General features: G+C 48.3%; 1 long non-coding RNA gene across 1 annotated transcript in view; it reads left to right on the top strand.

The window, feature by feature from the left end:
* Nucleotides 1-12092, top strand: part of LOC138368262 (uncharacterized) — a 168806-nt gene that overhangs the window by 120569 nt on the left and 36145 nt on the right. The window lies entirely within an intron of this gene.

Genomic DNA, 12092 nt, shown 5'->3' with positions numbered 1-12092 from the left:
GTTGCTGCGGCTGTGGTCCCGCCTTCGACTGTTCATGAGGGGGTCCCGGGTTGCTCGGCGGTTGCTCGAGCAGTTGTGTGGGAGTCTGAACTTCGCCGTGCTGGTCTGCCTGCAGGGTCGGGTTTGGCTACGGCGTCTGTTTGGTTCCTTCGGAGACAACCCCTTCCGCCTCTCTTGCAATCGTTGGGTTTGTTCTTCCTGGGATCTTGAGTTGGTGCTGCATCACCAGCTTCCTCTTGGGGTTTTCAGGGTTCCGTGCCTTGGCACCTCCCCGAGCCTTCGCTTGATGTGTTCACGGACGGGTAATCTCTCGGCTGGGGCTTTGTGACCAGTGCTTACCAGGTCGGCCGGGGATGGTGGGGTCCGTCCATCGGGCTCACAGCACGGTTCAGGAATTCGTGGCTGTTTGGTTTGCGCTTTGGAGGGTTTGGGTCACTTGGTGCTCTACTATTCAGCTCCATTCGGACTGTTCTCTGGCGGTTCTTTGCCGGAACCACAGGGTTTCTCTTAGGTGTTTGACCTTTGGGGTTCCTTCGAGTGGCTCGTTTGCTGGATTCTCTGGGTTTGACTAACCATGAGGTTCATGTCCGGGGTGTGTCCTACGTTCTGGCGGACAGCCTGTCTCGGTTCATTTGTCTGTTCGCGGATTGGCCAGTCATCGCAGACTCGTTTCGTTGGCTCTGCCGGGCGTATGGACTCCTCGCCGTGGACGTCTTCGAGTAGGCGTGGTCTAGGCATCGCCCATTCTATGTGGCACCCTTACCTGCCTGCGAGGCGTTCACGGTGGATGACTTTCGGCAGGACTGGTCGAGGTGGGGGTACCTGTTCCTCTTCTCCCGGTTCAGCTGTTGCTCTGGGTTCTGGCTTGGTTGGAGCCCATTCCCAAGGAGAGTAGTCCTCATGGTCCCTTGGTGGCTGGCCCAGCTTTATTTTCAGATGCTGCTTGATAGGTGTCCGAACCATGGGCATTTTCCCGCGGCTCCGCCTCTTTCGGCAGGTCGGACCGGTCCTGAACGTGACTGGTTTGCCCTTCTCCTCGGCTCTTCGCTTCTGGTATTTTGATGTGGGTATCACCATCTTTGTGGTGATCAGGTGGCTTTGTTGACAGTGTTCCATCTGCGAGCTTCGTCTCGGCGACAGTATGACTATTTCTATGCACCTTTTTCTTGCTCTTCGTAGGTTGTCTTCTCTTTTTGCATCGGGTTGTTTTGTCCTTTCTTGGGTTTTCAGGACTACAGTTATTTGATGTTTCTTACTGTCGCCTCACTTTGTGTGGCGCTGGCGGAGCTGCTCTGGCTTGCGTTCGGGGTGGACGTCACATCTGCCCCATTTCGTACGCTTTGTCGTGTTTTGTTTAACCTCTGGCCTGCTCATGCATCGCCTGAGCCGTCCTGGTCCTTAATCAAGGTACCCTCTTATCTTCTTCTCAGTTTGTGGTGGCCCCTTCGGTTCAGGTTTCTGCTCTTTGGTACTGGTGGTAGGTTTGTACGTTTGCAGCCTTTCTCCGTCCTTCAGGTGACGGTTGAGACGGCTGCTTTCCGGAGGGGTCCTTGGGTTATTGATGCTTAATTGGTTCGGCTGGGGGTGCATCCTGTGTTGTCTGGTTGCGTTTTTTTGCCGTTACCTGCATACTGTGTCTTTGGATGCGCTTTGGTTTGATCCGGTTCCCCTCGTTCCCTGTTTCAGGGCTCGGGTCTCCCAGGTCATCTGCAGAGTTTTTAAGTCTTCCAGCCTGCGGTCTATCCTTGCGTCCGTGCTGTTTGGACGTTTGCAGCTTTCGCTGCTGTGTTGGTGTTTGCTGTGTTTCGCTGCTAGGGCTCATTTCGGGCGCAAGGATTTGAGGGTCGCACAGGTTCCTGGCCGCCCGTTCTTTATGCCGTGCCTGCTCCTGTGCGTTCTTGTTGCCTTGGGTCGCAGGTTGCAGCCTGTTGTCTCGGCTTTACATTGCAGAGTTCGTGGTAGCCGCCTCCCGGGTCAGCCCTTTCTTTTCCTTCTCTTTGGGTATGAAGCTTCAGGGAGCCGTAGGTAGGCTCCGTAGGTAGTAAGCGTAGGTAAGCAGCACAAGGTAAACCTTGTGCTGCTTAGGGTGCCAGGCCCGATTCAAATGGCCCGCGGCTACATGGGGTTCACATTAGCTTCCTCAGGGCTCTTGTATACAGACGCCATTTTAAAAAAAAATCGTGGGCAATATTCTCAGGTGTAAGAGGCACAGTACTGTTGGAACAACCAAGGCTGGCGCATGCAGCATGAGCGAACAGCATTGCTGTTCAGCCTGTGACCACAGCATCGCCGAAAAATGTCAAAATAAATATATAATTGTTATTATTTAGCGATGACAATATTACAGATGACCCATGACTGTGATATAAGTAACCAGGGTTGTGATAATAGCAGGATTGTTGTAATAATTAGCGCTGTGGGAGGAGTGATGCTGAGAGACGGAGGGAGACAGCATCGTTTACTGACTGTGGCTACCTTGTTATTGTCTGCATTCACCATACCTGGTCAGTGGTTCTCTGTGGTGAACACAAATGTAGATACTTATATATAATGTGTGTATTAGTGTAATAACAGCAAAAGGATTATGCTGGGAGGAGCCATATGGGTGACGGAGGTGGTGACGTCTGCACGATTTGTCTAGCTGTTTAGAGGGTGGCCACTATGCTCTTTGGGCGCACTACAAGCTTAGGTGTACAGTTACGGTGTATAAAACATGTAGATACTTATATATAATATGTGTATATAGGGTAATAACACTGCAAACAGTATTGTTGGGGGAGAAAGTTTAGTGCGTGTGACCTTGAATGAGTGAGGGAGCCGCCATGTGTGTATAGCGACGACTCTTAGTGCCTGAACTAACTATATCAGCTTAGCTGTACAGTTGTGGTGAACAAAATATATACAGTGGAACCTCTATTAACGAGTTTAATCCGTTCTGGCACCGAGCTCGTTACCTGGAAAACTCGTCTTTGGAAACAAATTTCCCCATTTAAAATAAAGGAAATAAATTTAATCCGTTCCACTCCCAAAAACATCCATACTTGTATGACATTTTTTAATGTCAATATAATACTGCACATGTAATTATAAATGTTTTGTTGTACTGTTTTAACATTTACTTTACCTTATGAAGAGTCGTTGCTGGCTTGAGGGAGACGATGGGGAGGTGGGAAGGAGGAGAGGGGTTATGGTGTGGAAGGAGAATCCACCTCTGAGTCAGGTGGGCTCTCTCTTCTTGGGATTTTCACCCCACTGGGACCGGGTTGTGGTTCACTATCACTGGCTCTTCTTTTCTCTACTTTCGGAAAGAACTTTTCTATTGACAATTGCTTTTGTCTTTGTTTTAGGATGTCCCTAAAACGAAACAGTAAATTGTCATTAAACATGTTCACACATCGGGTTGTCACTGCTTGATCAGGGTGATGTTTTTCTAAGAATGCGGTCACCTTTTCAAACATTCCTAGCACTTCCCTGATCTCACTTGAAGAGGCAGCAGCATCCTCCCGTACCTCCTCCTCCCCTGATGAGAACTCTTGTGCCTCCTCTTGATTAATCTCCTTCTGAAGTTCCAGGAGTTCCTCGGTGGTCAGTTCCTCACTGTGCTCCTCCACTAACTCCTGCACATCAGCAGCATCCAACTCCAGACCCAAAGTTTGCCCCAGAGCAACAATATCATCCACTAGATGCACTTCTGGGTCTTCCACAGGTGCAGATGCAGATGCAGGTGCAGGACCGAAACCTTCAAAGTCTCGCTCAGGGACACCCTCAGGCCACAGGTTACGCCAAGCAGAGTTAAGGGTCCTCCTTGTCACTCCTTCCCAGGCCTTATCGATCAAACGTAAGGCACCCAGGATATTAAAGTGGTTCTTCCAGAATTCTTTGAGGGTCAGCCCTGTATTGTCGGTCACATCAACACACCTCTCCAACAAGGCCTTCATGTAGAGTTTCTTAAAGTTTGCAATGACTTTCTGGTCCATAGGTTGGAGGAGTGGAGTGGTATTGGGAGGAAGGAACTTGATGGTGATGAACTGATTTTCAGGATACAATTCATCTCGCATCTGTGGAGGATGTGCAGGAGCATTATCAAGCACAAGCAAGGCCTTGAGTGGCAACTGTTTCTCTTCAAGATATTTCCTCACTGAGGGGCCAAAAATATCATTGATCCATTCAGTGAAGAATATCCGCGTGACCCAGGATTTCTTATTGGACCTCCACATCACATTCAGTCGCGCCTTATACACTTTACATGCCTTGAACACGCGTGGATTTTCTGAGTGGTAGACCAGCAGCGGCTTGACCTTGCAATCGCCACTTGCATTGGCGCAGAGGACGAGAGTAAGCCGATCCTTCATCGGTTTGTGGCCAGGCAAAGATTGTTCCTCCTGTGTGATGTAAGTCCTCTTCGTCATTTTCTTCCAAAACAGGCCAGTCTCGTCACAATTAAAAACTTGTTGGGGCAAGAACTCCTTTTCAGCAACAAATTCCTGGAACTCTGGTACAAATTTCTCAGCAGCAGCTTTATCAGAGCTGGCAGCCTCCCCATGTCGAACAACACTGTGGATACCGCTTCTCTTCCTAAATTTCTCAAACCATCCACGGCTTGCCTTAAATATCTCCTCCTCTTCAGACGACGCACCTGGTGTCTTCCTGACAAGGTCCACATACAACTTCTTGGCCTTTGCACAGACAAGAGCTTCAGAGACACTATCGCCATGCAATTGCCTTTCATTCATCCAGACTAGCAGTAGCTTTTCAACCTCTTCTAGGATTTGTGGACGTTTCTTGTTAACCTTGGTAACTCCTTTAGCCACCTCAAGCGTCTTAAATTGTTCCTTCCTCTTCAGAATGGTACAAATCGTTGATGAGGTCCTGCCATACTCCCTGACGAGATCAACCACACGCACACCACGCTCGTGCTTTGCTATTATTTCCTTCTTCACTTCAACAGTAATTGTTGCTTTCTTCCCCTTGCCAACACTGTCTTTAGCAACCAGCTTCTTTGGCGACATCGTGCGTTACAAATTGCAGTCACCAAACCACAAAAACACAGAGAAAAGCGCAAATAAATCCAGAGGGATGCTTGTCGTGTGAGATACAACAACAACACTGGCGTCGGAGGCGTCCGAGAATTTGTGAGAACCCGCGAGACGCTAGGAAGCGCCATGTGGTTTCACTCGTTAATAGAGACGAGCTCGTCAATAGAGACAAATTTGCTGCGAGTGGCTTGCTCGTTGCTGGAAAAACTCGTTAATAGAGCCACTCGTTAATAGAGGTTCCACTGTACATACTTATATATAACGTCTGTATATAGTGTAATAACACCACAAATGGTATTGTTGGGGAAGAAAGTTTAGAGCGTGTGTTGAGGGAGTGGCAGCGAGTGGCTGGCTGGTGTGTGGCGGTAACTCTTCATTGCTTTTCGACTCTCAATACCAACTTATTGGTTCGTTATGGTGAACAAAACATGCAGATACTTATATATAACCTGTGTATAGAGTGTAATAGCAGCAAAACTATTTGTTTATTGTTTTATAAACATAATAATTGAATCACTAATATGCACATCATACTTTTGAGTATAGCGATTATTCACCACTTTTATTATATAAATATATTACAATACACACTATTGAATAATATTACTGCAAAAAAACTAAGAAAAAATCAATCGGAGACATTGAAACAATTAGCTAATAATATCTTTGTGGCAACTCCCACCTGTCAGCGTGGGTGACGCTGGCCGGGTCTGACGACCGCTCTGTCAACGCCCACTTTTTGCCAGACTTTCTTGGTCAATTGCGCCCAAAATATGTCACCTACGATTTATTTTTTATTTTTCCTGTGCTGAGGGGATACAAATTAACATGTTTAGAAGACGAAAAAAAAATTTGAATTTTTTTTTCTTACGCACAGGGGTGTAAATGTCCCCAGGACCCCTGAGTAATGCAAGGGTTAAAGGTAAGGTCTTCTGACATGAGTACACCCAGATCCTGTACATTGCCTTTTCGTTCTATGTTATGATTTGCTTGAGTTTTATACATGGTTTCCGTTTTTATATTTTCATTTTTTCCATAGCGCATGAGCTGGAGCTTATCTTCGTTAAACACCATATTATTTTCTGTAGCCCATAGAAAGACCTGATCTACATCTTATTGGAGGTTTGCCGTGTTCTCTATGTTGCCTACTCTCATGAAAATCCTAGTGTCATCTGCAAAAGATGATACAGTGCTATTGGTTGTGTTCTTGTCTATATCCGATATGAGGATGAGAAAAAGTACTGGAGCAAGCACAGTACCCTGGGGGACTGAGCTCTTCACGGTTGATGGGCTGGATTTAATTTTGTTAACTATTACACATTGGGTTCTGCTAGTCAGGAAATTGTAGATCCATCTGCCTATTTTTCCGGTAATTTCTTTTGAACGCATTTTATGTGCAATAACACCATGGTCACATTTATCAAAAGTCAGACTATGCTAATCAGATGCTAATGTCAGACTTTAGCATCAGTCATGTGTAAGGAGTTTTAGGGCCTACCGGGGACCACGGCCAGAACCTGGCCCCCTCAGAGAGGCAAGGGGAGCAATGGCCTATAGAAACCCCCGTGTGGTTGGAAGCATTCTATGTCTACCGTCGACCGGGTCAAGCATTCCAAAACATACCCATATTCTGGTTAAAATTTGCTACCAAAAGCCGAACAAGTGGATAGAACTCCCCAACAGAAAACAAGCAAACTAGTATGACGTCACACGTCACCGCGGCGCTGTCTGAGCAGCTCCCCCTCCCTGGGAGGGGGAAGGGGGAGCCCAAGATCTCTCATGCCGGCTATCCACTCATCAGTTCTGAGGCTGGATGTCAAAACACACGAAAAACCGCCGACCAGAGGGAGAGTGGGTTGTTGGGGAGCCTCCGGGTCTCGCCCAGAAAATGGCGTTTCATTACATTCAATGCTGGTTTTCTGGGGTGAGCCCCGTCAGCTCCCCGAAGCTAACTACCCACAGAGGAAGGTCAAAAGGACGGAACCAGGAGGCAGTCACCATGCAACCCTCAACGGAAGCGAGACAACCGGCTCCAAAAGATCCGTGCCCAAACGACAGCAAGGACGTGCTGCCCAGACGGCAGCAAGAGCAGCGAAGCCACGAACGCCACGGGCATGGGGAAAGAACACAGGCAGGCTAGTCGCAATAACACGGCGGACAACCCGGGATACCTTCACCCATGAACAGGGAAAAACGGAACCGGATCAACTCAAAGTGCGCCCCGGACATAGAGGCCGCGGCACGCAAATAACAGCGGAGGGCCGCCACTTAACACAAAACATGATGCACCCCCCGGCCCAACCAACCAAGCACCAACAAACCAAGGACCCCTCTGGAACGCAGCAGCCCCATCCTGTGCCAGAAAAGATGGAGACGGCTGACACCGAACAACCAAAATGCCAAGAACAAAACAAAACAAACTCCCACGGCGCATGCACAGAACACGCTGGCCGAACTGCACAACCCGCTCTGCGGGAAGGCACCACTTAGGACTACTGCACAAGAAAAGTAGCCAAATAGAACGCAACCCTAGGGAACCGCTTATTAAAAAAAAAAAAATCACATGGGACAGGAGCCAAAAGAGTAAGCAGTGACAACATAACCGGCCAATGAAGCGAAGATAAGGAGCCCAATGGGAACCCAACCGGGCCACGAGTAGCCCAATCTGGCGACCCGGACTAGGAGCTGACAGACGTTCCAATAATACGGAAAGTAGCGAAAACCTATCTGAACCCTCGAGAACACAGAAGCAAACACAAGGCTTGAAGGCACACAAAGGCACAGTCACACCCGAGACCAAAAGTCACATAGAACCCCAATAACGGCGAAACACGACGGAAATACCCTGTCCCAAGAAAAAGGGGGGAGCAACGGAGAAGAGCTCCCACCTACAGGACGGAACCAACCGACTCAAAGGACAAGGAACCGAGGCCGGGGAGGGGCCGAGGCCCAACAACTCGTACGGCAAGGGGGGAGGAAAAACCCCACTCCGCGTAACCGCAAGCCCCGCATAGAGGGTAGAAAAAAACCCGCGGGGTCCTACGGGGCCTTATTCCCCCCCAAGTCAGCCCCTCCCCAGCCCCGGGAACCCACACGACAGGCCCCAGGGCCGAGCCGTCCCCCCAAAGCCCCGGCCGCACCAGAAAACCGGGGCAGCCGTGAAAATACTAAGGAAGGGAGCCCACTGGCAGACTCTTACAACACGGCTGGAGGAACAGGCTGAATGCCCCGTCACTACCCCGGAAGGGGAATTCCCCGAGACCGCCCGAGTCTCAAAACCATCGAACCCTGCCCCGACCCTGAACCCACAGATGGTAAGGAACCGGATGGAGGTAGGAAGGGGGGAATCCAGGGGAAAGACAAGGGGGCGTGGAAGGAACCGCAGCAACCAATACCCCCAAGTCCCAATACCAACCAAAACGGGGCAGCCCCGGGGCACCCGGGGAGCAAACAAACGAGAGCGTTGCCACCACCAAAGCTCAACGTGCAACGCTCCTGCTGCCTGCACCCGCATAGTCAGCACACAACTGGGTAACCGAGCAACAAAACTCGCAGGACTCCAGGTCAAAGGTGTCACCGACCCCACAGGCAGCAGATGGAGGCAAAACAGAGAGTCACCCTGAGACAAGGGGTGAGAGCAAACCTCAAACTCGCTGGAAGCAAGGTGGGACTCCGGGGTCACGTCCATCGGATCTGCGTGCCCCCAGGGGTTTCCCAGGGTCCTGAGCATTTACTATAATAGGACTCACGCTCAGATAATCCCAGGCAGGGTACTGCTAATCGGCGCCCAAAGCTACCAAACAACTTTCTAAGAACTGAATCCTGGGGACATGTACACTCACTGGGACCTAGCAGGAGGAACCGCCAGAATAATACTCAGAACACAAGGAACACAGGGAGCAATAATGAAGGCAGACCGTCCCCACCAGGCAGATAAACAAAAATAAAAAGAAAACCCCGCAAGAGGACAGCGTACCCAGGCAGAACAGAGCCGGCCGCCATAGAGGTGAAAACAAGCTGCGCAGCACCCTGCGCCCTACCAGTGCAAAACTGCCCCTTACCCTAAGTTGAACAAAGGAGATAGAACACCCGAGCACACAAAGGGTGGCTGAAAACCAAGCAGTAAACGGCATAGCAGGGGCAGAACCCAAGGAACTTGTGGAAGGTGGCCCCCAAGCCCCAAGGGCAGTACTTACAGGGCACCTAGGGAAGGGAACCCTAGGCGCATGCAACCCAAGTACTGGAGACTCACTCCCGGCTCAAGCACCACCTAGACGACAGGCACCTCACTCTAGGTACAGTGCTGAAACAACTTATGGAGCTGGAGCACACAACCGGTACCTATAGCATCAGCCGAAGAACTGATAGGTGGATAGCCAGCGTAGGAGGTCTGGGGCTCCCCCTTCCCCCTCCCTGGAAGGGGGGAGCTGCTCAGACAGCGCTGCGGTGACGTGTGATGTCATACTAGTTTGCTTGTTTTCTGTTGGGGAGTTCTATCCACTAGTTCGGATTTTGGTAGCAATTTTAACCAGAATAGGGGTTTGTTTTGGAATGCTTACCTTTCTGGATGCTTGACCCGGTCGATGGTAGACATAGAATGCTTCCAACCACACGGGGGGTTTCTACAGGCCATTGCTCCCCTTGCCTCTCTGAGGGAGCCAGGTTCTGGTCATGGTCCCCGGTAGGCCCAAGAACTCCATACACATGACTGATGCCAAAGTCTGACATTAGCATATCAGCCTGGTATAGCTCCGGGGAGCTGACGGGGCTCCCCCCCAGAAAATGTGGACTTTGTTCAGCCATGGTGCCATCAGTGTCTTCACCATAGAAACCATGTTGGCCCTTACTGGGAATGTCTACATTGCTACTAGTATACAGAATCATGTGTAACATGTATCCTGTTTCACAGTCACAGAGAACATAAAATTTCAATCCAAATTTGTTGTGTTTGGAGGGAATATACTGCTTGAAGCCAACACGTCCTTTGAAAAGCACAAGGGATTTGTCAATCACCAGCTTCTGTACTGGTACGTAGAAACTTTCCAATCAATTCATTCATAATGTGTGTTACGGCCACTATGGGTCGCAACCGGGTTCTTGATCGATGACCCAAAGTACTAGTATCTGACCCCAAGTCAGTAGTGGCTTTCAAGGATAGGCTAGGTAATGCAAATAATAAAAAGGGGGGAACTGAAATGAACACAACACTTCATTCTTTATCAATATATTCACTTAATTAATTTAATTAACTTATTATCACTTTCCCATCACCTTAAATAGAATGTATAAAAGGAAATAATATTACTACACGTGAATATTTACATGTGTCACTCTCACATAGAACACAAAGCACTCCTCGATGCTAACGCGATGCAGCTTTTGTCAACTTCCGTGTTTCCTCAACACACAGTACCGTCCTCGACTAGTACAGAGCACCACTTGGTTTCCGAACCCCTTGGGGACGAGACCCGTCGGTAATCATGTAATTTCGTAAACGAGAAATGGAGGAAAATGGAGAGAAAATTTAAAAAAAAAATATAAGGGAAAAAATCGACAGGTTCATAGCATGAATGCAACAGTATTTTATTTGCACTCGCCAATTAGAGAAGTCTTGATCCACTTCTTCCTCAGGAGTGGCAGGACCAAAGAGCCAGAGCTCAACCCTGCAAGGACAACTAGTACACCCCTCACTGCTGCTACCCGCCCTCCCTCCCCCTGAAGTGGCTAGCTTAGTAGATTGCCAGAGAATCTCCATCTAATACAATAAAGCATTCATGAAATAAGTATTTTTATAACTTTTTATTATCCTAATAATATTACTAAACAAAACCAGTAACCAAAAATATATATGATGTACATTTAAGAACCAAATTTGGCTAACGGGTTGAGGGCGGTTAACCCTTAAACTGCGCATGGCGTATATATATACGCCATGAGTAACATGTCCCACGGTGCGCATGGCGTACATATACGCCATAGGGTGCCAGGCACGGTTCAAATGGCCCGCGGCTACACGTTGTTCACAGTAGCTTCCTCAGGGCTCTTGTAAACAGATGCCATTTAAAAAAAAATCGTGGGCAATGTTCTCAGGTGTGAGAGGCACAGTACTGTTGGAGCAACCAAGGCCGGCGCACACAGCATGAGCGAACAGCTTTGCTGTTCAGCTTGTGACCACAGCATCGCCGAAAAATGTCAAAATAAATATATAATTGCTATTATTTAGCGATGACAATATTACAGATGACCCCTGATTGTGATATAAATAACCAGGGTTGTGATCATTGCAGGATTGTTGTAATAATTAGCGCTGTGGGAGGAGTGATGCTGAGAGACGGAGGGAGATTGCATCATTTACTGACTGTGTGGTCACCTGTTATTGTCTTCATTCACCATACCAGCTCAGTGGTTCTCTATGGTGAACACAAATGTAGATACTTATATATAATGTGTGTGTATTAGTGTAATAACAGCAAAAGGATTATGCTGGGAGGAGCAATTTGGGTGACGGAGGTGACGTCGTCTGCATGATTTGTCTGACTGCAGAGGGAAGCCACTATGCTCTTTGGGCACTCTACAAGCTTAGGTGTACAGTTACGGTGCATAAAACATGTATATACTTATATATAATATGTGTATATAGTGTAATAACACTGCAAACAGTATTGTTGGGGGAAAAAGTTTAGTGCGTGTGACCTTGAATGAGTGAGGGAGCTGCCAGCTGGCTGTGTGTATAGCGACGACTCTTAGTGCCTGAACTAACTGTATTTTCTTAGCTGTACAGTTGTGGTGAACAAAACATATACATACTTATATATAACGTCTGTATATAGTGTCATAACACCACAAACGGTATTGTTGGGGGAGAAAGTTTAGTGTGTGTGACCTTGAATGAGTGAGGGAGCCGCCAGCTGACTGTGTGTGTAGCGACGACGCTTAGTGCCTGAACTAACTATATCAGCTTAGTTGTACAGTTGTGGTGAACAAAACATGTAGATTATTATATATAACGTCTGTATATTGTGAATAAAATATAAAACAGGATGGTGGGAGGAAAAA

This window comes from Procambarus clarkii, chromosome 24, assembly GCF_040958095.1.
Source record: "Procambarus clarkii isolate CNS0578487 chromosome 24, FALCON_Pclarkii_2.0, whole genome shotgun sequence".
NCBI classification, from domain to species: Eukaryota; Metazoa; Arthropoda; class Malacostraca; order Decapoda; family Cambaridae; genus Procambarus; species Procambarus clarkii.
The sequence above is the reverse complement of the archived record's forward strand: the minus strand, read 5'-3'. Positions and strand labels throughout refer to the sequence as shown.